This window comes from Trichechus manatus, unplaced genomic scaffold (genome assembly GCF_000243295.1).
Source record: "Trichechus manatus latirostris isolate Lorelei unplaced genomic scaffold, TriManLat1.0 scaffold00320, whole genome shotgun sequence".
In the NCBI taxonomy this organism is placed as follows: domain Eukaryota; kingdom Metazoa; phylum Chordata; class Mammalia; order Sirenia; family Trichechidae; genus Trichechus; species Trichechus manatus.
Genome location: NW_004444256.1, coordinates 337,400 through 364,008, shown reverse-complemented (window position 1 = coordinate 364,008; position 26,609 = coordinate 337,400). Strand labels below are relative to the sequence as shown.

The 26,609-nt window shown below is 37.5% G+C and overlaps 1 protein-coding gene and 2 long non-coding RNA genes across 5 annotated transcripts in view; all 3 read left to right on the top strand.

The window, feature by feature from the left end:
• Positions 1–26,609, top strand: part of PDE3A (phosphodiesterase 3A) — a 369,019-nt gene that overhangs the window by 61,419 nt on the left and 280,991 nt on the right. The window lies entirely within an intron of this gene.
• LOC111819225 (uncharacterized) overlaps positions 1–26,609 on the top strand; it is a 77,886-nt gene that overhangs the window by 38,834 nt on the left and 12,443 nt on the right. The window contains exons 1-4 of one of the 3 annotated variants that reach the window (XR_002822969.1): positions 16,680–16,864; positions 21,525–21,596; positions 22,507–22,638; positions 25,382–25,492. This is a non-coding gene — a long non-coding RNA (uncharacterized LOC111819225). Of the gene's footprint in view, positions 1–16,679; positions 16,865–21,524; positions 21,597–22,506; positions 22,639–25,381; positions 25,493–26,609 lie in introns of those variants that run through there. The other 2 variants (XR_002822970.1, XR_002822971.1) reach the window with 2 other exon arrangements.
• LOC111819226 (uncharacterized) lies at positions 6,389–9,406 on the top strand. Its single transcript, XR_002822972.1, has 3 exons — positions 6,389–6,802; positions 8,096–8,265; positions 9,336–9,406. It is a non-coding gene; the product is annotated as an uncharacterized LOC111819226 (long non-coding RNA).

Here is a 26,609-nt window from a genome sequence, read left to right as displayed (position 1 = left end):
TAAATCATTTCAAAGAGGGAAACTTAAAAAAAAAAAAGCTACTACTTTAAGAAATTTGTTTTCTAGATGCTTAGGGATTTCACACAAGATGAATTACTAAATAATATAGAACAAAATTAATAATGATTCCTGTATTTCTAGATTTCAACTACTACAAGTTCCCATTTCTGTATCGCTCTGGATTTCTTCTGTGCATGCTCATATAAGTTATTTCATGCATTTGGCACATCATCTGGATTGGTTTGAAAAGCATCGAAAGCTGCCAAGAAACTATCAGTGCACATCCAGGTGTTCTCAATCTTGTGAGTGATTTATAGTGTGCTGCTTTCATAGGAATGGGTGCCCCAGTAGCCTCCCTATGTCTAAGCACTGACAAAGGTTAGTGGAGAGATTGCTCTGGATGCAGTACAGGGTGCAGTAGAGTCAAGATTCAGGTGGCTTGGGCTTTCCGTGCCCCGCGTTAATACCCTTAGGCCATTTGTATTTTCTGTCAGTGTTTTATCTGAATACCCTATGTCATGAAGCTAATTTTCCCTGTAGCTCCCTCTAATGGGCCCAGCAGACATTACAGTCTTGGAAATTTCCATGTGTTATCTCAAACAATAACAGGGCCAGTTAATTTAAAGTGTGGTTAAGTGCGCTCTTCATCCCTGCTTTTATTTTTCTTTATGAATAGAGCAAATCTGAAAAGAGCAGAAAACACACATGTATTTTAGTTTAACGGATTGTAAACATACAATGAGAAGACTTTTTGGAGACCTGATATCCTGATGCTGGGGAAATGGGCTGAAGGCAAACCCTACAGTGATGTGATTTGTCTAATCTATTACTTGGGTATAGGTTCTGAAAAACTGTTTTAAACAATATAAAGTAGAAGAGGATGATCTTGCTCAAAAACGAAAAGGTAATATTCATACCAAAGATTATTGAGTAAAGAGAATAGGATTGAAAAAACTTTACAATTAAAATTTGAGTGATATCCTGAGAAAATTATTTTGTGTTTATTGCTGCCTCTCCTAATACATTACAGTGCATGCATACACACACAGAGACACCTACAAAGATGTCTCTTTTCAATAAAACTTGGAATGCAACAAACGAATGTTTCACTTTGTTCTCTTCTGTACCATGAAGGGACCTTTTCCAGGGAGGAAGGAGTACTCGTGGTTCTTGGTATAGCAAATTTGCAAACTATATCCTTTAAGAAGAGTCCCTGGGTGGTGCAAACAGTTAATGTGCTCAGCTGCTAATTGAATGGTTGGAGGTTTGAGACCACCCAAGGCAACTTGGAAGAAAGGCCTGGCCATCTACTTTTGAAAAATCAGCTGTTGAAAACCGTACGGAGCACAGTTCTACCCTGACACACGTGGGGTTGCCATGAGTCAGAATTCACTTAATGGCAACTGGTGTACATCCTTTAGGAGACATTTTTTTTTTTTAATCAAGTAAGTTTTTACTGATAGTAATAACTTGATATAACCCTCTAGTTCTTGATAAATACCATTTCTTGAATGAGGCCTGTGTATTCTAATATTATTTTCTTTTGTCTGAATGAAAATTTTCCATTTTGTTTTGGAGATGATTGCCCAAATTTCTCATTCTTGTTTGTAAGTCGGGGGGTGGGGGGTGCATTATTTTACTACATGAGAACAAACTATACTGAAAGAAAGATCTGCAAAACCATGTAGATAAGCGAAGCTGAAATGAGCTACTGCATAGAAGTTTAGCATTTTATCCTACCAATATTGTGCTTTACCACAGATTGGTCCCTGTCGCGTATATAAACTTTGGTTGCTGCCTGAGTTCCTGGGTACTTCTGTTCCCTACTTTTAATATATATAAGCATAGTTTCATTGAACTTGAAAGACTTTTGTTGTAGGTAATATTTATGGCCTCTTTCTATAGTTGTTTTGCTGCCCTGTAGAGAGGGATAGGTTTAGTGGGGAAACTGCCTTAAATCCACATTCTTGTCCAGGGCTGAGCTGATTCATTCCTCGTCTCCAGGCAAGTAGCTTTTTCTGTGCTGCAGCTACTGACTCGATGCTTAACAGTCTAGATTCATTGGAAGATTTTTTTTTTTTTAATACATCTTTTTTACCCTTCTAGTTTTCAGAGAATAGCAATGACCCCGCAGATTGTCTCATTAGTGGAAGAAACATTATTTTCCCATTGTCATTACTACTCCAATATAAAGTTTGCATAGCTGGCCTTTTTTTCTTTTCTTTTTTTGTCATTCTATAAATATGTCTGCAGCCATTAGGTTATGTATTAGTTTCCTGTGGCCGCTTTAACAAATTACCTCAAACAAGACAGCTTAATACAACAGAAATGTATTCCATCACAATTCAGGAGGCCAGATGTCCAAAATCAAGGTGTTGCAGGGTTGTTTCCTTCTGGAGCCTCTAGGGAGAAACCCTCCCATACTCTCCTCCTAGCTTCTGGCGTTTGCCAGCAATTCTTGGCATTTCTTGACTTGCAAATGGATCACTTCAGTCTCTGCCTACATCTGCACATTGCGTTTTCTCTGCGTCTCTGTATGTGTCCTTTTCTGTCTCATTGGATTTAGGGCCCACTCTTCTCCAGTATGATCTCATCTCAATCATTTAATTGTATTTGCAAAGACCCTTTTTCTAAGAAGGTCACATTCTGAGGGTATAGGTGGACATGAATTTTAGGGGACATTATTCAAGCCACTGAAGGTTGAATGATATAAGGCTACAGGGAGATTCTCTGTAAGCTAACTAACACTGTCTCTTCACACATATTACAAGGCACTAGGTTTATACAAGCAATAATTAGTGAACAAAAACAAAAAAGTTTTATTGTTTATTGTAAGTTCTGAAAACAGTTTCTGCATAAAGGTGTAAAATTAATTTTTTGTTCATTGGAATATTCTGCCATTTAGGTTTATATGGGGAAAAAAGTTCTTATTGGAGAGGATTGGGATGCTGTATAATATGATGGTAGAGATGGATGATTTTGTTAGCTTCATGACCTTGAGTAATTTCCTTAGCCTTTCTGAGACTGTTTTTTTATATTTGAGTTGCAGTGAGCATTAAATTAAATCAGATAAGTAAAATGTTAGGACACTGTGCCTGTTAAACAGTGATTGGTCAGAAAAAACAAAACAAAACAAAACTGCTATTTAGACATTGTATTAGATTAGATCTTAATTCTTTGAAATTCAGTTAAAGAAGACAGCATAAATTAAGAGAAATCACAGATAATTTATATGTGCCTTATCTTTTCAGTTGTACATATATAAACCTTTTGAAAGAAAATGTGTTCATTTAATACATTATTTTAATAACACATTATGCCACTGCTGTAGGGTTCATAAGTTTCTGATTGCTGAGAATTGAAACAAAGTTTTAAAAGCATGAGATTGAGTGGCCTGGTGAACTGATTCAAATATTAATCTGTAAGCGCTTTTAAAATGCAGAACTATTCAGGAACACATTTCCTTCTCTCTTTGTAATTTTTTTGCAAAAAGCCAATGATGATGAAATTTTGAACTAAAAGATACATTTTTATTTACAGGTGAACAACCCAAAGCCTAAGGTGATTAAACAATTTGCTCAAAGTCGCACAGAATTAAATCTGTTTCCTAGTTCGTAAGATACTTAGGTACTCTTTTCTATGATGAAAGTTAAGAATTTACGCTTTAAACATTCACTGAGTTTTTGCTGAGTTTCTGGGATAATATAATATACTGGGAACTTTCTTAAGGAAAAAAGATTAAGAGTTTCAGTAATGTTTTTCTTCCTTTCCCCCACATAATTATAAAAATTTGGAGGGTTGATTCCTCAGTTTACTTATCCTGCTTTCTAAACCACATTTAAAAAAAATCCACGTTATATTTCAAAAGCAATATTCAATTTGGTACCATGCCATTTGCTACTTAAAATTGTTCTTGACATTTAGGTGAATAGTTTTAAATAATGAAAATGTATCTTTTAATATGCTTTTCTGTACTGGGTGTAGAAAACCCAACTGAAAATGATAGGTATGATAATAACAAAAGTTTATCCTCTTGCAAGTGGAAGTCAAGAAGTCTCAGAGTTGACTTCATCAAGGAGTTCTGACTCCATTTACCTTGAATTCTTTTGACTTTACCCTCCTTTAGTGAGTAGCAATATAGCTGAAATACTTCTGAGCCACATATCCAAGCATAATGACAATTAGATGAAGAGTCGGGAAGAACTTTCCCAGCAGCCGCTAGAAATCCCCTCATTAGACTGAATGACCTTTTCTCAACCATTTCCTGGAAGGGGCAATGGGATCACCCCCCTGACCAAACTGACCTATATGGCAGGAGACAGTCGACCTGTAACACTGGAGTTAGTGGGAGAAAGATAGACACCTCAACAAACTGGGATTCTATTAAGGAGAGGAGCCCTGGTGGTGCAGTAGTTAAGAGCTCAGGCTGCTAACTAAAGAGTCAGCAGTTCGAATCCACCAGCTGTTCCCTGGAAACCCTATGGGCAGTTATACTCTGTCCTATAGGATCGCTATGAGTCTGAATCGACTTGGCGGCAACGGGTTTGGTTTCTTTGGTATTAAGAAAGAGAAGCAGACGAAAGGTGGCGAGCAGACAGGAAACAATGTCCCTTGGAAAAACTGTAGATTTTGCATTCCTAATATTAGAAAAGACAAGTGTTAATTGCAAATTTGATGGTTCATTATAAAGTAGAAAAAAAGTTAAAATATTGAAATATATAGGATACATATGCAGCACAGAGCCATGGGCATTATATTAGTTGACGGTCATGTACATTATTACCTTCTGGTTCTGCTTGGGGTCTCTATATGGAGGGTGAATTTTTGAACAATCTACCTCCTTTGCCATGAGACCAGAAGAACTGGATGGTGGCCGGCATTTTGATCAAAGATTCTATAGAAGAATCCTGATCAAAAGGGAAAAAATGCAGAATAGAATTTCAGATTCTCTTGGAACCCCGACTTTTTGAAGCCTGTTGTAGAGGAAAAACACCATAAAGTTTAGTAAAGCAAAAATAAAGTTTTATTCGGCATATATTCAAAAAGGCAGAAGTGGGAAACAGACAACCAAGCTGCCAGAGCCATGTCTACCCCAGTCCAGGGAAATATCACAGAACAGATAAAAATGGGAAAACGGACAAGCAAGCTGCTAGAGCTATGTCTGCCCGAGTCCAAAGACCATTACAGAGTCATCAGTATATATTAACATTACAAATGGATAAAACCATTGAAAGCTTAGCCTTTTCAGATTGGCCAGAAACTGTGATCCTACATTTTAATTGTCTTTCTTAACAATCATTGGTAACAGGTTTCAATAACAAGAGTCAGGAGGGTCTGGATGAACCCCTGAAACTTTTGCCCTGAGATAATCTTTAAACCTTAAACCAAAAATATCCTTTGAAGTTTTTAAACCAAACAATAGTTTAGCTTAATTAGTAAGGGATGTCTGCCTTGAGCATTGTGCTGTTTTAAGAGCTATCTATATGGAATCAAATTGACAACATCAACTCAAAAGAATAGGTAGGAAATTTAGGGGCCAGTGAGTTTATGCTAACTGGGGAGGAACAGTTTGGAAAAGAAGAGTGAAAATGGTTACAGCTTGAAGAATTTAATCGATGTCACTGAATTGCACAGGTCGAAATTGTTGAATTGGTGTGTGCTCTGCTGTATAATTCTCAACAACAACAAAATTTTAACACTTAATAATACTCTTGGAAACCCTGGTGGCGTAGTGATTAAGAGTCTGGCTGCTAACCAAAAGATCGACAGTTTGAATCCACCAGGCGCTCCTTGGAAACCCTATGGGGCCGTTCTGTTCTGTCCTGTAGGGTCGCTATGAGTCGAAATCTACTCGACAGCAGCGGGTGTTTGGGTTATTTAATCCTCCGTCAGGACAGCTGTTCATTATTTCCAGTTTATTCACCCTGCAGTATATTTTTAATAAATCCAAAACCCAATTAATAAAACCTTTTATAAATATTGTACCACATTTCAGTATCAGAATTGTAAGAACAGCATTAAAAAAAAAAAAAAAAAATTTAAAAATAGACCAAGTGGTAATTTTAGTAAGGTTGAAAAAAGTATGTGCCATTGGGAAGGCATTTATGTGCCTCCACAGATGAAATTCATGTCTTCTCTGTCACAATTTTGCCTTCAAATTCATTGTTCATAGACTGTTTCCTGTTTACAGGCTCCATAAGGTGATAATTGTCATAGATGGTTTGGAGAAAGAGCATGCATAGACGAAATTGCTAGATGATCCTAAACCTCCACTTTGATGAATATTGAATTCTTAAGAAATTGCTAGTAGCAAAATTGGGTGAAATGTTTTTTTTTTTTTTTCATTCTGGGATCAGTTCTTACCTTGTATTTGATTTGTTCTAGCTGAGTCTCAGTGTTCATGATGCAGGTGGTATGAGGCTCTCACATTGTTAAAAATAATGTATAACATTGATGCTATTTTTAAATATCACTACAGTACTTGTTCTTTGTTGATTTATTAAATCAAGATTTGAATTTTGAAGGCCACCTTTTCTTTTTTACGCACCTTGGCTTAGTTTCTGTCTCTTACTATAGCTTTGTCTGTTACCTGTTCTTGCTGATGGCTACCACATGTGTGCTAGATTTTCTGTGGACCTGGATGGGTGCATGCATTTGCAATGCAGTTAATTTAAAGTTTTTCAGTAACTCCTAGACCTGGTAAAGATCATGACCCGGCAGGTGCAATGGATACACCTGTGAAGAAAAGAAGACTCGATACCAGCCCTCAGAAAGAGGATAGTCTAGTGGAGAGTCAGCTAAAGTATGTCTATGTCTGTATGTATATGAAGTCTATTAGGTCTATGAAAGGGAGGTACATGATGCTATAAAGCCTATAAAAGATTTCTCCCATGAAATGCTGCTTGAGCCAAGATCTGAAAGAAAATCACAAATTATATTCCCACAGTACCATGAAGAGTAGGCTTGAAATAAACTTGAGCCATTGCTCTTTCTCTTATTTGATTCAATAAAGAGTTTATGCAGAGTAGGATTTATTGCGTTGGGAAGACAGAAGAGCTTCAAAAGAGTAATTTTTAGTTAGTTTGGAAAGAGTCAAGTGTCTCTAGTTCTGCCAAAGATTAAACATTTCAAAACAACATTTAATGTGAAAACAATCTACTTATAAAAGATATGAGGGTATCACATATTTAAATAAATGTTAACATTTATCACATTGTGTATTGTTATTATAATTAGATTCAAATTATTCATTCAATTTAAAAAATATTTATGCAGCACCTTCTATATAAAACCCATGAAACCAGAACCAAACCAAACCAAACCCGTTGCCGTAGAGTCGATTCTGACTCATAGTGAAACCTATAGGACGGAGTCGAAACAGCCCCACAGGGTTTCCAAGGAGCGCCTGGTGGATTCGAACTGCTGACCTTTTGGTTATTAGACACAGCTCTTAACCACTACTCCACTAGACTGGAGCCCTGATGGTGCAGTGGTTAAGAGCTACAGCCGCTAACCAAAAGGTCAGCAGTTCGAGTCCACCAGCTGCTCCTTGGAAACCCTATGGGGCAGTTCGACTCTGTCCTATAAAGTTGCTATGAGTTGGAATCGACTGGACAGAAATGGGTACCTTCTATATACCAGGAATTTTTCTGGGTGCTGGGGAAGTAGCAGGAAAGAAAACCTTAACGACATGGGGGCTCTTATACTAGCACTCCAGAAACAGCCTGTTTTTGAGAATGGCTAGGATAGGCAGTACTTCTCATTTCTCACTCTGTCATAGGGAGTTCCCATCACCTTCCTTGTTGCTGTGGAATCACTCTGGGATTCTTGATTTTGAAGTATTTTCACCGGAGTGGTAACGTTGTTGCTCTATAACTAGCATTTGTATTCAGTCTGATCAAAAACACCTCTCTACTGTTGAATCAGATCCTCAGAATCCTAATTATTCTGTTCAGCTATATGTCATTCAGCTGACTTTAGGCTTATCTTCCAGATTAAAAAACAAACAAACAAACGAAAAACCGCAACTCATTTAGGGCATATACTAAATGTTGAACCCAACAGCTCCATATTCCTTTTTTTTTTTTTTCTTCAGTTGTACAACTGCTAGAACACTGGTGTAGCAATATCAAAGAATACTCATCTGGGAGGTCGGGAAAGATGAGTGATGTAAAATGCACTGTTTCGGTGGACAGACTCTAGATTTAGGGGTTAGGAAACAAGTATGACTCCTGGATCTGACTCCCACCGGTTATGAGTCCGTGAGTAAGTAGCTTAACTCCATCAATCTGTTATCTCCTTTTCTAAAATAGTGGTTATATCTGTTCTACTTAGCTCACAATGATTGTAAGGATCACATGAGAAGTGATGGTAGTGTAAGTACAAAGCTTCAACTGGTCAGATCTGAGACTGCAACTATGTTCTAACGACTCTTGGTACAATACAGTGTTGGATCGGGGCAAACAAGTTAAAATAAGGGAAACTGAAGTTTACTTTCTTCTTCCTCAACTCCTGTTTTATTTGGGTATTTCTGGTATTGTACTAGGTGGGCAAGAGTGAGATTTTTGGGTGGGGAGGAAGTTTTGTTGTATTCCTCGAATTAAATTATGTAAATAGAGGTGGGATAAATCCTTGTTCCTCAAAGTGAAGTCTGTGAACCAACAGCTTCAGCATCACCTAGGAGCTTTTAGAAATGTAGAATTTCAGGCCCCACTCCAGACTACTAAAATCTGCATTTAAACAAAATCCCAGTGTGATTCATATGCAAAGTTTGCTCATTACTAGAGTTGACAGATATCTAAAACTGCCCCAGTCATTTCAAAGGACTCTTTCCTGGTGCGATAACACTCACCATGGCTGCTGCTAGGTGTTCTAGCACCACCTGTGGACAACAGTGGTGGTTTTGGGGGGGCAGGGCGGGGAGGGGCGTTTATAGTGATAAAAACAGGCTGCTCTCTGTTCCCAAGGAACCATTTCAGGGGTGAAAGGTTCATATTCCACTATCAGTCCCCTGAGCCCACCAGTGAACAAAAATGTTTTTTTCCCAAGACTTTTATGGTGCTTAAGTCAGACTTTTTCATATTGCAATAACAGACCAAAAATGACTGACAGTTATAGTGCCTGGGATTAGGGGGGAGGGGCAGAGAGTCAGAAGAACTGGGAATTTATCAGGAGATATGTCTGATTTCATCTCTAGGATTCTGGTTTCTAGTCACCTTTGCTCTCTGAGATAGTGAATAATGCTGCTTTACTCTGCTTGTTCTAAATTCCATGAGACATACAATCTCAGGACTTCAGGGTATTTTATAAAAATACCTTGTTGTTTTCACTTGTAGAGGGCAAGAATGGATTTAACTGAGACCAACCAAACCCATTGCTGTCAAGTCGATCCTAACTCATAGCGACCCTATAGGACAGAGGAGAACTGCCGCATAGGATTTCCAAGGAGCAGCTGGTGGATTTGAACTGCCAAGCTTTTGGTTAGCAGCTGAGCTGTTAACAACTGTGGCCAGCAGGGCTCCAACTGATACCAAGTGAGACTTAAATTCTTAAGAAAGACCACATGCATATTTGAGAGTAGGAATTAGTACTGCATCTAAGAACCAAACTTTTTCTATGCAATAGCAAATTAGTCCTAATTTCTAGCTTTAGCAAAGTTTAGTATTAGATAGAACTGAACTAGCTTCCCTTTAGAACATTGTCGAACAGGTGAAGTAATTTATAGTCTTTCGTCCGTTGCCATTACAACTATTGTAACTCCTTTCTCTTTCCCTCTTGCCTGGGGTCCTGGGTAAAATTTAAGATCATTTTCTCTTGTGCCCACTATTGGGATAGGGGAATGCCTGCACTCCATGCTGTGTGATTCCTTTGAGTATTAACTTCACATCTGGACTATGCTATTAATGTTCTACTTCAAGACTAGAATTAGTAGATGGCTTAGGACAAAGTTTTACTCCTTAATTATTCTGATTTTGCTGCAGATTAGTGATAACTTTGTCACGGCCAGCATTTGGAAGCCAGTGTTGTACTTGACTCAGCCTTCATTCATTTATTTATTCAACAAATATTAAATGTGCCCCTACTATGTGCTAGTGATAGTATAGATGCCTGGGAAAATGTGGAAGCTAGAGACTTGTGCTCATTCAGCTTACATTTTATGATGATAGACTTCCTTTTGAGGTCATTTAGGAAATGACCTAAATTGAGAGTTAGCACCCTGCTACTCATATTATTTTTTGTTTTTTTTTTTTTTCAGTTTTAGCTAAACCTCTATTTAGGGAAAAAAAAAAAAAAAAAAAGTTTTTCCCAGATAAGGCTACCCATCAAGGCAGGTAATCATTTCATTACGATTGTCTTCCAAAGCAGGATCATCCAAGGCTTTTGAAAACTTGAAGACTATTTTGGGATGTCCTATATCTGACTCCTTCTAGAAAAAAAGCCTCCCTGTTCTTAGATGTAGAGCATATTGCTAGAAAGAATTAGTTTCATTTTCCCCAGAGTTCATCAAGTTACCCCAATTTCTTTTTTAAGGAAGCCCCTAACTACCCACTGGAACTCGGCCTCCTAAAATTTCAATGTATGTTCGACACAACCAGTTTTTGAGTATTTACTATAAGGCTTTAACCACACAGTCATTTCTCCGCTGTGTATAATGTTAAGGCGGAGTTCTCATGACTGTCATGATGTGTCTTAAGCCAAATACATTTCTCGGCATTCCAAAGTTATGTGAATTCACAGAAATAATTATTCTCAGATGTTGACATTGCACTTAGCACTTCAGTAATATGAGGAAATATTGTTCAAAAGTCATTCATCTAAAAAGCAAAGCGAACTATAGTACAGATAAATATGGTGTGCATTTAGACATATTCCATAATGTAGAAATATGTTGGAATAATTAGCTTTCTGTCCTAATATCTTCATAACATAGTATATGACTGTTCCATGTACAGAGTTAGCATATTTCCTGTAACATGACTGAAGTCTGTAGATGATGTGCTTGTTTCTAGTCAAGTAACCTCTTTTAATTGGTGAGCCAGACCCCTGGTTCTTGGATTCTCTTGTCACTTAATGTGTTCTGTTTTTAAGTTGGCTTCAAAAATGAGAAAAATTAAATCTTAAAATGTTTCAAAATATAATTTTTCTATATACTGTGTTAAAAAAAACAACCTGTTGCCGTTGAGTAGATTCTGACTCATAGTGACCCTATAGGACGGAGTAAAACTACCCCCATAGGGTTCCCAAGGAGCTCAGCTGATAGATTTGAACTGCTGACCTTTTTTGGTTAGCAATCAAGGGCTTAACCACTCCACCACTAGGGCTCCTTATAATGTGTTTTCTAATGGTAATGGGTAACTCTCCATAAATGACAACAGAGCTTTAAAAACCTCATCCATCTCAAGTAGGTTTGGAAGGAGTAGGTTGAGTACAATAAGGAGATTTGATTGTTGGAGAGGCCAAGACTAAGTTAGAAAAATAATATAAACTTATTTTTATTCTAATATTCACATATAACATTGATTATGAGGTTTTTAAAAAATTTATATCACCTTATCTTCTACTCAACATAGAAAAAAAGAAACGTGAATAAAATTTTATAATGGTCCATAGTATTGATTCTTTATACTTAATGAAAGGGAACATCATTATCATCATCTCTTAATAATCTTTAAATTACTATGGTAGCATTTGAAAAGAACCAAATAACTCTATTTGATGCATGATTTTTTGCACTCGAAACTATTCAGATCACTGAATATTGCTGACTGCTTATGTCACAGGGCAAAATGTTTTGATTTGACAGTATAGTAAATGCTGTGGGTAAAGGGCATTTGCTAAGTTTTTACTTTAAATGTGCATTTCTGTCTTTATCTTGTCGTTTCATGTTGCATAATTCAAAATGTTTGCAAAGCACAGGAAGTTTATTATATTTTTTAACTATCTGTTTTGAATTATAACTTTAAAAAGAAAATGAGACATACCCCCTCCCCTCACCCTAGAGACAGACTTTTCATGACAAAAGAGTTTTAAACATCAGGATGTTGCATAAATTAGTCCGGAAAAAAATAGGAACAGACAGCCAGAGCTACCTAATAGAACTTTACTTTTGCAACAACTTTTGTTTTGTTTTGTTAAGTGAATTATACATAAATTTGTAATTTCTCTATTTGGATATATTTTCAAAATCAATCATTACATTTTTTACTTGCATTGTTTCTGATTGGTTTTTATTTGTGCATTCTATAAAAATAAGGATTTAAAAAATTATAGCATGACATAAGAGTCAAAGAAATTTAACTAAGCTGGACTCTCATAAGTGTGAGAGAAAGCCTATGCAATGGATATTTATGGAAAGAGTTAATATTTCTGATGAGATATGAAAAGTTAAAGTGACTTGTTTTGTCTATTCTGCCCTGCTTTTATGTTTTACAAAGGATAGTTAGTTTTTATTTAAAAAATAAATTTCCAAATTATAACTACGTAATTTCAATAGTGTACAGAACAGGGTAGGCGGAGGACAGAGCCTTTGTTGTTGTTTTCAAAAATTACATCTTTGCATGTTGTGTGCCCAATAACATAGACTTACAATTATTTTTATGCATTTGTCTTTTGAATCAAGTGGGACATATAAAATGGAGTTACTGTCATGGATTGAATTGTTCCCCCCCAAAATACCTGTCAACTTGGCTAGGCCATGATTCCCAGTCGTGTGTGATTGTCCATCATTTTGTCATCCAGGGTGGTTTTCCTATGTGTTGTAAATCCTATCATTATGATGTTAATGAGATAGATTAGCAGCAGTCATATTGATGAGATCTACAAGATTAGATTGTATTTTAAGCCAATTTATTTTAAGATATAAAAGAGAGAAGCCAGCAGAGAGACATGGGGACCTTATACCACCAAGAAAGCGGCGCCTGGAGCACAGCGCATCCTTTGGACCTAGGGTTCCTGCTCAGAGAAGCTCCTAGTCCAGGGAAAGATTGATGACAAGGACCTTCCTCCAGAGTCAACACAGAAAGCCTTCTCCTGGTGCTGATGTCCTGAATTTGAAATTCTAGCCTACTAGACTGAGAGAATAAACTTCTGTTTGTTAAAGTCATCCACTTGTGGTATTTCTGTTACAGCAGCACTAGATGACTAAGACAGTTACAAACTAAAAGTACAACAATACTCGATTTCTTATTTGCCCGTGTAATTACCTTACCAAAAATCTTTATTTCTTCGTATGGGCTTCAAGTTACTGTTTAGTGTCCTTTCATTTTAACCTGAAGGACTCTTTTTAGCTTTTCTTGTAGGGTAGGTCTAGTCGTAACTCCCTCAGTTTTTGTTTATCTCAGAATATCTTAACTTCACCCTCATTTTTGAAGAATAGTTTTGTGGGATATAAAGTTCTTGGTTGGCAGGATTTTTGTTTGTTTGTTTGTTTTTAATTTCAGCACCTTTAGAAGTATCATCCCACTGTCCTCCCGCCTCCATGGTTTCTAGAAGGAATCGACATTTAATCGTATTGAGGATCCCTTGTGTGTGATGAGTTGCTTCTGTCACTGCTTTCATGGTTCTCTCTGTCTTTGGCTTTTGACAGTTTGATTATAAAGGATCTTGGTGTGGATCTCTTTGAGTACACCCTAGTCACCTTTGAATTCTTTGTGTTTTGTTTTAGCTCTTTGAGCATGTTTAAGACAGTTATTTTAAAAGGATTGAATCTTTTAAGTTTTACCCTCCAAAAAACCTTAAAATCCAAAGTAGCTTAAAATGAAAAAGAAATCGGTGGGATGACTTCAATATCTTGTGGGTTCCTTGGGGTTGGCTCTAGTGAAAATTTCACGGGGGGAAGATTAAAGGTCAAAGCCTATTTCAAAAAAGTTGCAATCAGGATGGTAAGCAAGACTATTTTATAAGTCTCTTTTGATTTTATTTGGTCACTTAAAAAAAAGAAGCCTGAGCTGGTTCATATGTTTTTCAGGTTGTAATGATTACACTTCTGGGCTAGTTGCTTTTCAGGTGCAAATCTATTTCTCAATAAGTCCCATCACTTACATAACACTTCTTGAATGCTTGTCTACTGCAGCATAAACAAGGGGTATCAAAGAACATTAGATTTACTTGGTGGTATAGATTGGGAAAAAAGAAAACAGTCAGTTGTTTATATGGATTCTTATCTACCTTGTGACATTTTTATAGCTATGGGAGTGAAGAATGATATTTGACCAACTGTGGAAGATTAGCTTTCTTTTTCTGTCCTGAAATAGAGGAGCTAGGGGTTTTTAATCAGAAAGTGTACATTTTCCTTTAGGATTGCTCATGAACATGTCGTGCCATGTCAGAATGATTTACCCTATCTAAACGTTTGAATATTTATAGGTAACAGAAAGGAGAAAACTACCAGCTGTGTGAGATTAGTTGTTGTTTCTGACACTTGATGAATATACAATATTATAAGAGAAAGTATTATACTAATAAATTACAGTCTATTATACGTTAAATCAGATCTGATTTCTTGAATTATTTAATATTAGGGATCAGTAAGTCCAAGAAGACAGTATACTAAGTACTGTAGTGGGGATATACACGGATAAATAAGAAGTGATACTGATTCTGTGGTTTCATTTGGAACTACTTGTCATTTTCTGAAATCATCTTGACCTCTCATTTCTTTCTGCATTTTCGTAGATAAGTGCCTACTTCTGGAGTATCCTTCTTCACCTCTGGTCTCCCTCAAACCCCTTCCACTATTCTCATTTACTGTTAAATATTGAAGCACTTGTTGACCCTTTTATTTCATACAAAATTTAAAAATTCATTACCAGACATGCAATTCTACATCAAAATGGAATTTGTCATCTACATGACATATTCTATATTAAAATGGCATTTTAAATTATTTAATGAAAGTTTGTTTTTTCTTCCCAAACATCCAGTCTATGATATGTAATCACAACTAAATTTGTGTATTAGTCAGCTTAGGCTAAGTTTGGTTGCAGTAACCACAAAAACCTTAATGGCTTATAACAAAAAAGAACTCTCTTGTTTATACTTTATGTCTGGGTAGGTTGGTAGGAAGACTGTGCTCATCACAGTTACTCTGAGACCCAGGCTGAAGGAAGTCCCTTTAACACATGCTTCTACAGTCACCTAAGCAGGCAGGAGGAAGAGAGCATAGTAAATTACTTACTGGCTCTTTTGCACTTCAGCCTGATAGTGACATACACATTTCAGTAAACTCACTAAACATCAAGGGGGCTGGGAAGTGCAAGAAAGTGGGGCACGACTAGAAATATTTAGCGAATAGCACTGCAGTGTGTACAAGATCAGAAATTGATGGCTAGCTCTTTACTGAATCTCTTGGAATTTATGATCATTCCTGTTGTTGTTAGGTGCCGTTGAGTCGTTTCCGACTGACAACAACCTTATGTACAGCAGAAGGAAACACTGTCCGATCCTGCACCATCCTCACGATGGTTGTTATGCTTGAGCCCATTGTTGCAGCCACTGTGTCAGTCCATCTTATGGAGGATCTTCCTCTCTTTCCTTGACCCTCTACCGAGCATGATGTCCTTCTTCAGGGACTGGTCCCTCCTGATAACATGTCCAGAGTGTATGAGGCAAAGTCTTTCCATCCTTGCCTCTAAGGAGCATTGTGGTTGCACATCTTCCAAGACAGATTTGTTTGTTCTTTTGGCAGTTCATGGTATATTCAATATTCTTCGCCAACACCATAATTTAAAGGTGTCAATTCTTCTTTGGTCTTCCTTATTCATTGTCCAGCTTTCACATGCATATGAGGCAATTGAAAACACCATGGCTTGGGTCAGGTGCACCTTAGTCCTCAAAGTGGCATCTTTGCTTTTTAACACTTTAAAGATGACTTTTGCAGCAGATTTGCCCAAAGCCCTACATCATTTGATTTCTTGACTGCTGCTTCCATGGGCATTGATTACAGATCCAAGCAAAATGAAATTCTTGACAACTTTGATCTTTTCTCTCTTTATCACGATACAGCTTATTGGTCCAGTTGTGAAGATTTTTGTTTTCTTAATGTTGAGGTGTAATTCATACCGAAGGCTGTAGTTCTTGATCTTCATCAATAAGTGCTTCAAGTCCTCTTCACTTTCAGCAAGCAAGGTTGTATCACTTGCATAACGCAGGTTGTTAAAGAGTCTTCCACCAATCCTGATGCCCCGTTCTTCTTCATATAGTCCAATTTCACAGTTTGTAAAAATGTAGTCAAATATAGTAGTTCAGAAATTAAAACAAACTAAAAAAGCCTTAAGATGTGCGATTATGCGACTTTTGAATTTCATTTTAAAACATTAAATATTAAAATGCATATTTCAACTTAACTCAATAAATGTAAGCATTTAGTGACGGGGCACAAATATGTGTTAAAACTCTCTTGTCCATTGATAATGTTGAAGAAAAAAGAAGTGTCACAGAAAATGGGTTATCTTTGCAATGTATCATTGACATTGTTCAGAATTCATTAGTCAATGGTAATGAGCAGAGTTTGGATGAATCAAAGTTCCACATTGAAGTGCTCATTTATAGGACTACACAATTTCATAAAAACATAATGTTTTTCTTAATTCATTCACCTTTAATTTGAGTATGTCAGCAATAATTGCAGTTTTTTCTTTACTTTTGCAAGAAGTTATATTGAAGTTGATTTGAGGAAGGACATTTGGTGTCAATGTAGTAATGAAGAAAATATCTTACTCTATTCCTTGTACGGACATTATTAAACTGTATCACTGTAGTCCTCACCCCTAGCTTGGATATAGGCGCTTGACTACCTGGTATTTAAGAGGATGTAAGTAAGGAGCCTGGTGGCACAGTGGTTAAGCACTCAGCTGCTAACCAAAAGGTCAGTGGTTCAGTTGTATAAGCCCACTATTATAAGAACTCAAGAAAAGGTTTAAACACAGAAGAAAACATTCTTTGATGGTTACAAGGGTGGGGAGGGAGGGTGAGGGTTATTCACTAACTAGATAGTAGACAAGAATTACCTTAGGTGAAGGGGAGGACAGCACACGCTACAGGGGAAGTCAGCACAACTGGACTAAACCAAAGCTAAGAAGTTTCCTGAATAAAATCAAACACTTTGAGGGACAGAGTAGCAGGAGTAGGGGTCTAGGGACCATGGTTTCAGGGGACATCTAGGTCAATTGGCATAACAAAGCTTATTAAGAAAATGTTCTGTATCCTACTTTGGTGATTGGTGTCTGGGGTCTTAACAGCTTGCAATCGGCCATCTAAAATGCATCAATTGGTCCCAACCACCTGGAGTAAAGGAGAATGAAGAACACCAAAGACACAAGGAAAGTATTAGCCCAAGAGAAAGAAAGGGCCACATAAACCAGAGACTTCATCAGTCTGAGACCAGACGAACTAGATGGTGCCTGGCTACAACCAATGAGTGCCCTGACAGGGAATGAAACAGAGAGTCCCTGATGGAGCAGGAGAAAGGTGGGGTACAGAACTCAAATTCTAGTAAGAAGACCAGACTTAATGGTCTGACTGAGACTGGAAGAACCTCAGAAGGCTTGGCCCCCGGAATCTTTATCAGCCCAGAACTAAAACTATTTCCCAGGCCAACTCTTCAGACAGGTATTGGACTGGACTGTGGGACAAATAGTGATACTCGTGAGGAGCGTGCCCCTTAGCTCAAGTAGATACATGAGACTAAATGGGCAGCTTCTCTCTGGAGGGGAGATGAGAAGGCAGAGAGGGTTAGGAGCTGGTTGAATGGACACGGGGAATCAGGGGTGGAAAGGAGGAGTGTGCTGTCACAGTATGGGGAGAGCAATTGGGGTCACATAGCAATGTGTGTATAAATTTTTGCATGAGAGACTAACTTGAAATGTAAACTTCATTTAAACTACTACAACAACAAAAAAGGCAAAAGGTCATTGGTTCAAACCCACCAGCTGCTCCATGGAAGAAAGATGTGGCAGTGTGCTTCCATAAAGATTACAGCCTTGGAAACCCTATGGGGCAGTTCTTCTCTGTCCTATAGAGTCTCTATGAGTTGGAGTCAACTCAACAGCAATGGGTTTGGTTTTGGATGAGATAAATTAAGGACATAGATAAGCCAGAATTATTAGTGAACATGAATTATTTAGAAAAACCTCATTATTTTCTCAAATGAATCATGGCTGTCAACATGATCAAGTATATAGATATAAAATGAGGAGATCTAACAGAAGTGTCTGTTTGATCCAAGCATTTTCACAAGTACATGGTTTTTGCCTGTGTTTTGTTTCTATTGTGCAATAAGAATATCTCCTTCCATTTTACATGTTAGCTAAATATGTCTAAGAAGGTCTCTCAGCTTTCTTTTGCCTCTTAGTAATTTATTGACAATTATAAAGAGCTGCATTAGCATAAGTTAAAAATTGAACATAGAAATCACAAAAATGTTATTCTATGAAGATGAGATTTCTTTTTAAAAGAGAAAAAAGTATTAATTGTTGGTCTGCCTTTTAGTTTAGCAGATTTTCGTATGGAAAATTATTTTCTTGCCCCTTAGAAAATTTGCCAAGTTGCTCAAGCCTCAGCCACCCCTCCTTGAATGCTTATACTTCTACAACCTTCCCAAAGAACAACTGACTTTGTATGTGCTGGGTTTATCTCCATTAAAAGGCAGGTTCATTTAGTTAGCTTCTCTGTGGCAATATGAGGGAAGAAAAGAACAGGAAGAGGGATAACCTTACAGTACTGGTTTATGTAGTAGAAGGTTAAAGGACAAGAGAGCTTTAAAATTGTTGAGCCCAAGAAAATGAAGTTCCTATTCTTGTATGTAGTAGAGGTTTCAAAGATGATATAGCAACATATTTCATTTCCCTTCTATTGTATGATTAATCAACAAATACTTATAGTTATTTTTGTTAGGTTCTGTTGAGTCAATTCTGACTCATAGTGATCCTGTGTACAACAAAATGAAACACTGTCTGGTCCTGAACCATCTGTACAATTGTTGCTGTGTTTGAGCTCATCATTTCAGCCACTGTGTCAGTCCATCTCATTGAGGGTTTTCCTGTTTTTCACTGACCCTCTCCTTTACCAAGCATCATTCTGTCTCCAGGGACTGGTTCTTCCTGATAACATGTCCAATGTACATGAGAAGAAGTCTTGCCATCCTCACTTCTAAGGAGCATTTTGGCTGTCCTTCTTCCAAGACAGATTTGTTCATTCTTCTGTCAGTCCATGGTATATTCAATATTCTTTGCAAACACCGTAATTCAGAGGCATCAATTCTTCTTCAGTCTTCCTTGTTCATCGTCCAGCTTTCACATGCCTATGAGGTGACTGAAAATACCATGGTTTGGGTCAGGCATACCTCAGTCCCCAAAGTGGCATCTTCGCTTTTTTAACACTTTAAGGAGGTCTTTTGAAGCAGTTTTGCCCAATGCAATATGTCATTGGTACTTACAGAGTACCTATTATTAATTCAAGATACCTGTGTCTGATTTTTCATATCTGTCCTGCTCTCCTTGTCCCCCTTCCCCAGCTCCTAACCTCTTTATCAAGCATTAAATCTCTTTTTCCTCTGGTAAGCCTTCACACACCCCCATTTTTCCTTTCTGGTACTTAGTACATGTGAACAATATATAACATTCCTCTTCAATTCATAAGCCCATGCAAAACAAACACAAAAAACAAATGGGTTGTAATGGTTTTTATCAATTCATTTACAACCTGAGAAGTCTAATCAGTCAGTGAAGTTTATTATTCTAGGTACATTAACTTTATCCATCAGTCACAATTGTGTTTTAAGAATATCATCATTGTTTTGACAACAAATCATCAACATTTACAAGCTCAAAAGTTACCTGGTGAGTTTGCAAAAGTAAAGAATTAAGATCATTCATTCTCTCTGACATGAATAATTTAAGAGTCAACCTTACCCTTTTTAAAGAGGTGGAAGGAGTGAAATGTGACAAAATGATTGAAGATGAAGTCCGAGGTATGCTCAGTGAATTAAAACCAAACATGATTTCAGCAGATGCAGGCAAAGCGTGCAGCATGCCCTTAGATTGTCAGCTTTAGAAATGATGAGAAGACTTGGGCAGTAATAGAAACGAAAAGTGTTTATAGTATGAACATTGCATATATTCAAATTAAATAATTTTGTGTTAAAGAATCCAGGCTCTAGGTTTGAGCCCCATGTGGCTCAGTAAATTTCACATTAAAAAACACCTGATTTATAGCCTTAGAAAACGCCTCGTACTCTGGCCGATTGTCAGCGTACCCATCACCATGGCTGGTAAAACATTTCCAAGGACAAATCAAGAGCAAAGCAGTCTGGCAGAAACGGCACAAATAAATAGGTTATGAAGGAGCAAAGTGGGTAAGTTTCAGAAACTCTTTTCTGTCGGGCTCCATATGATACTGTATACATTAGAAACACAGGTAAAGCCCAACATTAAATTTTCTAGAGATGAAGAAGTAAGTGTCAACAGCTGGCGCTAGTGATTTTTCTCTGCTTTGTCCTGGAAATATTTCACCACTTAAGAGAAGTTCACTACATACCTTGGGGAAACCATTTCTCTACCATATTGTACAAATCTGTGTAAACCTTCTAATTTTTTTATTTTCCCTTTTGGAGTTGAAGTCACACAAGTATCTGTGAAGGCTTTTCCAAATACTTTCTTAAGCCTCAAAAACCTCTGCTCAAAACTTACAGTGTGTCCAAATGGTTGCAGACTTCAGCCAAATGTGAGTATGCGTGCACGTATGGCGTGAAGCCAGTTTTGGAAATATGGGTGGCAGTGTCTTTAACTCAGACTCAGGATGCTTTCCATGGCGGTAGGAAACAGCAGAGGATCAACTTAAAATTCTTTAAAAGAAATAGAATTTTGAAAAGACCAAGGAAAATGAGAATATGGCTTCACCTTCTATTCTGCACTGACAGCATAAATACTTCCCTCGCTGTGTTGTTTATTGTTTCTTCCAGATGAGCTTTTCATACTCAGTCCATGGAGTATAGAGTCATTGCCCGTGCTCATTTTTTCCTTCCTGGAGGTATAAATAGACTGATGACGCCCTATGCTCTCTGCAGTCCATGCATCATTCATTCCGTACATCTCCTTTCTAGGTCACAAAGCTTTTAAAAAAATCAGCCGTGGTAGCAGCATGTGAGAAGATGAACATATGACCTCTTCCTATCACCTCGTAGCAGTGCCTTTGATAGCATCCAGACAGCAGTACATGGAAACCTGACATTTAGGCAGTTCAAGAATATCAGAGGGCAAAATAGCCATTCTTAATAAATAACTTAAAAATAGCATAGTCTGAGCATTTTTCCCTCCACCCTTTCTCCCCCACATGCCTGAAATGAAGCCATTCCCATCCAAAGCATAACTAGGAATTTGTGTTTTGTGAACGTTTCAAGAGCCTGCCTCTCCTACTTCAACAAATGTCTGCCTTCGCTGTTTGTCCAATTGCATAAGCTCAAATTATGAGAAAATGTCTTCCTGATTCCTCTTTTCCCTCCATTAAAATAAAAATGCTTTTGCTTCCAGACTTTTATTATTGAGTGTCTACTGCATGAGGAACCGTGTAATATGTGCTTTGAGATGATGCAAGTGAGGAACGTAAGTTCTCTGCTCTCTTCTGACTTATTCACTATGTTTGTAAACCATGATAGCGAATCCAACACTTCACAAGAAGTTAAACTGTCAGAGTTAATCTCTCATTTAGGTAAGGCTGGGAGCAAGACTGGTGAGTGGCAGGGGCAGTGCCCTTGTCGTTATTCGAGTTTTTGTCCTGGGTCCCAGGTATATCCTATTGTTCTCTTCTTGGTCTGTCGATACGTTTTAGATAGATAGCTACCATCGAGTTGAATCTGAGTCATGGCAATCTTACGTACAACAAAACAAAACATTTCCTGGTCCTGAGCCATCCTCACAATTGTCGGTATGTTCATGTTCATCACTGTGGCTATTGTAGCAATCTGTCTCACCAAGGGTCTTCCCTCACCCTCGCTGGCCCTCTACTTTACTAACCTGATGTCCTCCTCCAGTAACTGATCCCTCATGATGACGTGTCCAAAGCAAGCAAGGCAGACAAATATTATGCAGTGATATTGGTTTTCATTGGCTAATTTTCAGAAGTAAATCACCAGGTCTTTTTTCCTGGTCTGTCTTAGTCTGGAAGCTGTGCTGAAACCTGTCCACCATGGGTGTCCTTGCTGGTATTTGAAATACTAGTGGCATAGCTTCTAGCATCATAACAACACACAAGCTGACAGGTGGGTGGTAGTCAATACTTTTAAGGGACCATTAATTCTCTCTTTTAGTAAACATTGGTTGAGTGCCTACTATAGGCATTTAGGTTACCAGTTATGTGCATTTAGGTTACCAGTTAACAAATAGATAAATTCCCTATTCACTTTGAATTTCATTCTAATATATAATGTCAGATAGAATAAGTGCTGTGAAGAAAATTCAGGCAGGCCGAGTGTTATTTATGGTAGATATGGAGCATGTGTGCTATTTTGTATAGGTTGTTCTGGGAAGACTCAACTGATAAAGGGACAATTGCTTCTTTGCCTGAAAAAAGCAAGAGAGTGGGCTATGTGCACATCTGGGAGAAATGAATTCCAGGAAGAGAAAACTACCAGCTTAAATCCCACAGGTAAGGGCAGAGCAGAGGTATAGGGCCAACAGTATCATGACAAGAAGCTCTAAAGGCAGCATGGGAACACATCATGGAGACCCTTTTAGGGCGTGTGGAGGATGTTGGATTTTATTCTGACCACGATGTGACATCACTGAGGAGGGGCATGATCTGACTTACTCTCCAGAAGAGTAATGTGGAACATAGACTATATGGATACAGGAGGAAGCCTGAGATGCAAACCAGCCAGGTGGGAAGAAATGGTGACTTGGATGGGAGGTGCCAATGAAAGTAGTGAAAGATTTTGGAGATATTTTAAAGGTAGAGTCAACTGAATTTTCTAATGGACAGTTTCACTGCCCGTAAAATACCCTGTGCTTAATTTACCTTTTCATCCTTCTCCCTTTCCCCCTCAATTCCTGGCAACCACTGATCTTTCTACTGTCACTATAGTTTAGCTTTTTCCAGAATGTCATATAATTGGAATCATACAGATGTAACTTTTTCGAACTGGCTTCTTTCTCCTAGAAATACATATTTACGTTTCTTCCATGTCTTATCATAGCTTGGTAGTTCATTTATTTTTATCACTGATTAATACTCCATTGTGTGAGCGTACCACACTTGGAGAATCTTAGTTGCTTCCAACTTCAGACAATTATGAACAAAGCTTCTATAAACATTTGTGGGCAGATTTTTATGTGTGTACATAAGCTTTCAACTCATTTGAGTAAATTCCTAGAAGTGTGATTGCTGGATTTACGGTAAGTGTATGTTTAGCTTTGTAGGAAACAGTCCAACTGTCTTTCAAAGTGGCTGTGCCATTTTGCAATCCCACCAGCAGTGAATGAGAGTTCCACATTCTCAGTAGCATTTGGTGTTACCAGAGTTCTGGATTTTAGCCATTCTAATAGGTATATAGTAGTATCTCATTGTTATTTTAATTTACAATTCCCTAATGGCATATGAGCCTTGGTGGCGCAGTGGTTTAGAACCCAGCTGCTAATCAAAGGGCCCCGCTAACCAAAGGGCCAGCAGTTTAAAACCATCAGCTGTGCCTTGGAAACCCTATGGGGCAGTTCTACTCTGTCCTATAGGGTCTTTATGAGTCAGAATTGACTCGACAGCAACGGGTTAATGGCACATGATGATGAGCATCTTCTTACGGGCTTATTTGCTGTCTGTGTATCTTCTTTGGTGAGGTGTCTGTTTAGATCTTTTGCTCATTTTGTAATTGGGTTGTTTGTTTTCTTATTGTTGAGTTTTAAGAGGTTTTTGTATAATTTGGATACAAGTCATTTATCAGAGATTTGTTTTGCAAATATTTTCTCTAAGTCTGTGGTTTCTTTTCATTCTCCTAACTTTCCATTTTTTTTTAATGCTAGATAATCATTAATTTAATAGGTGCTTTAGAAAATAAAATTTTATTAGGTAAAATATAGCTAAAGAGTCCAATACCACATTTTGCTTTCTCTAACTAAAGGGTTTTAGTTCTTTCATACATTATCAATTATTATGCTTTATTTTGTTGGGTATACTTGAAGATTTATGTTTGTATGCTTATTAATTCAACAGCTATTTATTGAGTGCCTTCCAGAGTTGCCTAGTTACTAAGTTGTCAAACACTGTGAGGTTTATGCTACATAATGGGAAAAGGGCAGAGAAGGAGACATAATTCCTGATAGTCAGGGACATGAAGCAATCACTCTTCCTGACTTTTGGTAATTCTAATTTTAAAGGGGTTGTAGATGAGACAGTGCCATATTCCTAATACTCAATCCAATAAAAATAAATTTGCCCATATTTCTTTTTTTTTAAGAAAGCAGCATTTTATTACAACTAAAACTGCTTAGGGCTTTTGACAGGGCAGTTACAATTAAACTGCTTAGGGCTTAGCCTTTTTTTTTTTCTGATGCTCCATAAATGTTTTATTTTTAAAATAATTTATTTTTGTTCATGAGACTATACACAGCAGAATGTTAACCAATTTAACAATTTCTACATGTACAATTCAGTGACATTGATTACATTATTCAGGTTGTGCAACTGTTCTTATCCTCCTTTTATGAATTATTCCTCCCCTGTTAACATAAACTTACTCCTCCCCAAGTTTCCTTTAAAGTTGCCTTGTCAATTTGATTCCATATAAATAGATCTTAAAACAGCACAATGCTCAAGGCAGACATTCTTTACTAGTTAAGCTAAACTAGTGTTTGGTTTAAAGAAGACTTCAGGGGATATTTTTGGTTTAAGTTCTAAGCTTTAAAGATTATCTCCAGGCAGTCGTTTTGGGGGTTTATCCAGCATCGATGGCTCAGAAGCATCAAAAGTTCAATAAATTTTTGTTGTTGTTATTTATGTCTTTTTATTTTCGTTTAAATTACAAAACAAAGATAGCTTGTGCATAATTTCTGCTAGTAGATTATGAGCTTAATGTTTTTCATCTCTTTTGTTAAGTTTTATTTATTTTATTGTTGTTGATGAGAATATACACAACAAAACATACCCCAATTCAACAGTTTCTTTATGTACCATTTAGTGACATTGATTACAATTTGCCCATGTTTCTACAGAGCCAGTGCCACACCAATATATTTTAAGAGTTGTGTTTGAAATGTGAAAACACCTTCATTTTGAAACTGTCTTTTATTTGAAGATAGTGAAAGACAGATTCATAGAATATTACAAAAGGTGCATGTGAAAAATTGGAAACCCTGAATGGTGAACAGTTCTTTACATAGTATTTTTATGTTTGAGACAGTGCTATCCTAATGGAGAATTGGATAAAAGTGTTAGCAGCAGTCCAAGTTATCTTCAACAAACAGCCATCTTAAATTCCTCTGTACTGTGGTGCATTAAAGATCCTTCACAGGTATTTGGTTACTTGTTGATGAATGTATTAAATGTATTTTTGTTACATGGTCCCCACAGCCCTCAGCCCATAGTCTCGGGGAACATCTAGCTCAATTGTCATAACAGTTTATAAAGAAAATGTTCTACATTCTACTTTGGTGAGTAGCATCCGGGGTCTTAAAAGCTTATGAGCGACCATCTAAGATACTCCATAGATCTCACCCCGTCAGGAGCAAGGGAAAATGAAGAAAACCAAACACACAAGGGAAAGACTAGTCCAAAGGACTAAAGGACCACAACTACCACAGCCTCCACCAGACGGGTCCATCACAACTAGATGGTGCCCGGCTACCACCACTGACAGGGATCACAATAGAGGGTCCCGGACAGAGCTGGAGAAAAATTTAGAACAAAATTCTAACTCACAAAAAAGACCAGAATTACTGGCCTGAAAGAGACTAGAGAAACCCTGAGAGTATGGCCCCTGGACACCGTTTTAACTCAGGAGTGAAGTCACTTCTGAGGTTCACCCTTCAGCCAAAGATTAGACAGGCCCATAAAACAAAACAAGACTAAACAGGCACACTAGCCCAGGCGTGAGGACTAGAAGGCAGGGGGGGACAGGAAAGCTGGTGATTGGGAACCCAAGGTTGAGAAGGGAGAGTATTGACATGTCGTGGAGTTGGTAACCAATGTCACAAAACAATATATGTACTAATTGTTTAATGAGAAGCTAGTTTGTTCTGTAAACCTTCATCTAAAGTACAATAATAAAAAAATAAATAAAATAGGCAAAATACCTGAACAGAGGAAAAAAATGTATTTTTGTTACAAATCATGATAATATCATGGCAACGCTTGTCAGAATTTTAAGCCGATCAGGTGATGCTAAAGGGTGAGAAGTGTAGGATTAACAACAAGCGGGTGCTAAACAAAGATGGCGAGTTTACTCGGGTGTATGAGAACTCTGCCTTATGACTCTGGCCAAGAGCAGCTTCAAGGCAGTAAGCACTTTTTAACTAAAGTAAAGACGGAGAGTCAAGGGTGATCAAGTGCAAAGCACAGTTACTTGCTGAAAGGTATTTAGTTTTACAAAGCTTGCTGTTTAAATCTAGTATTTACCTTTTATTTTTTTT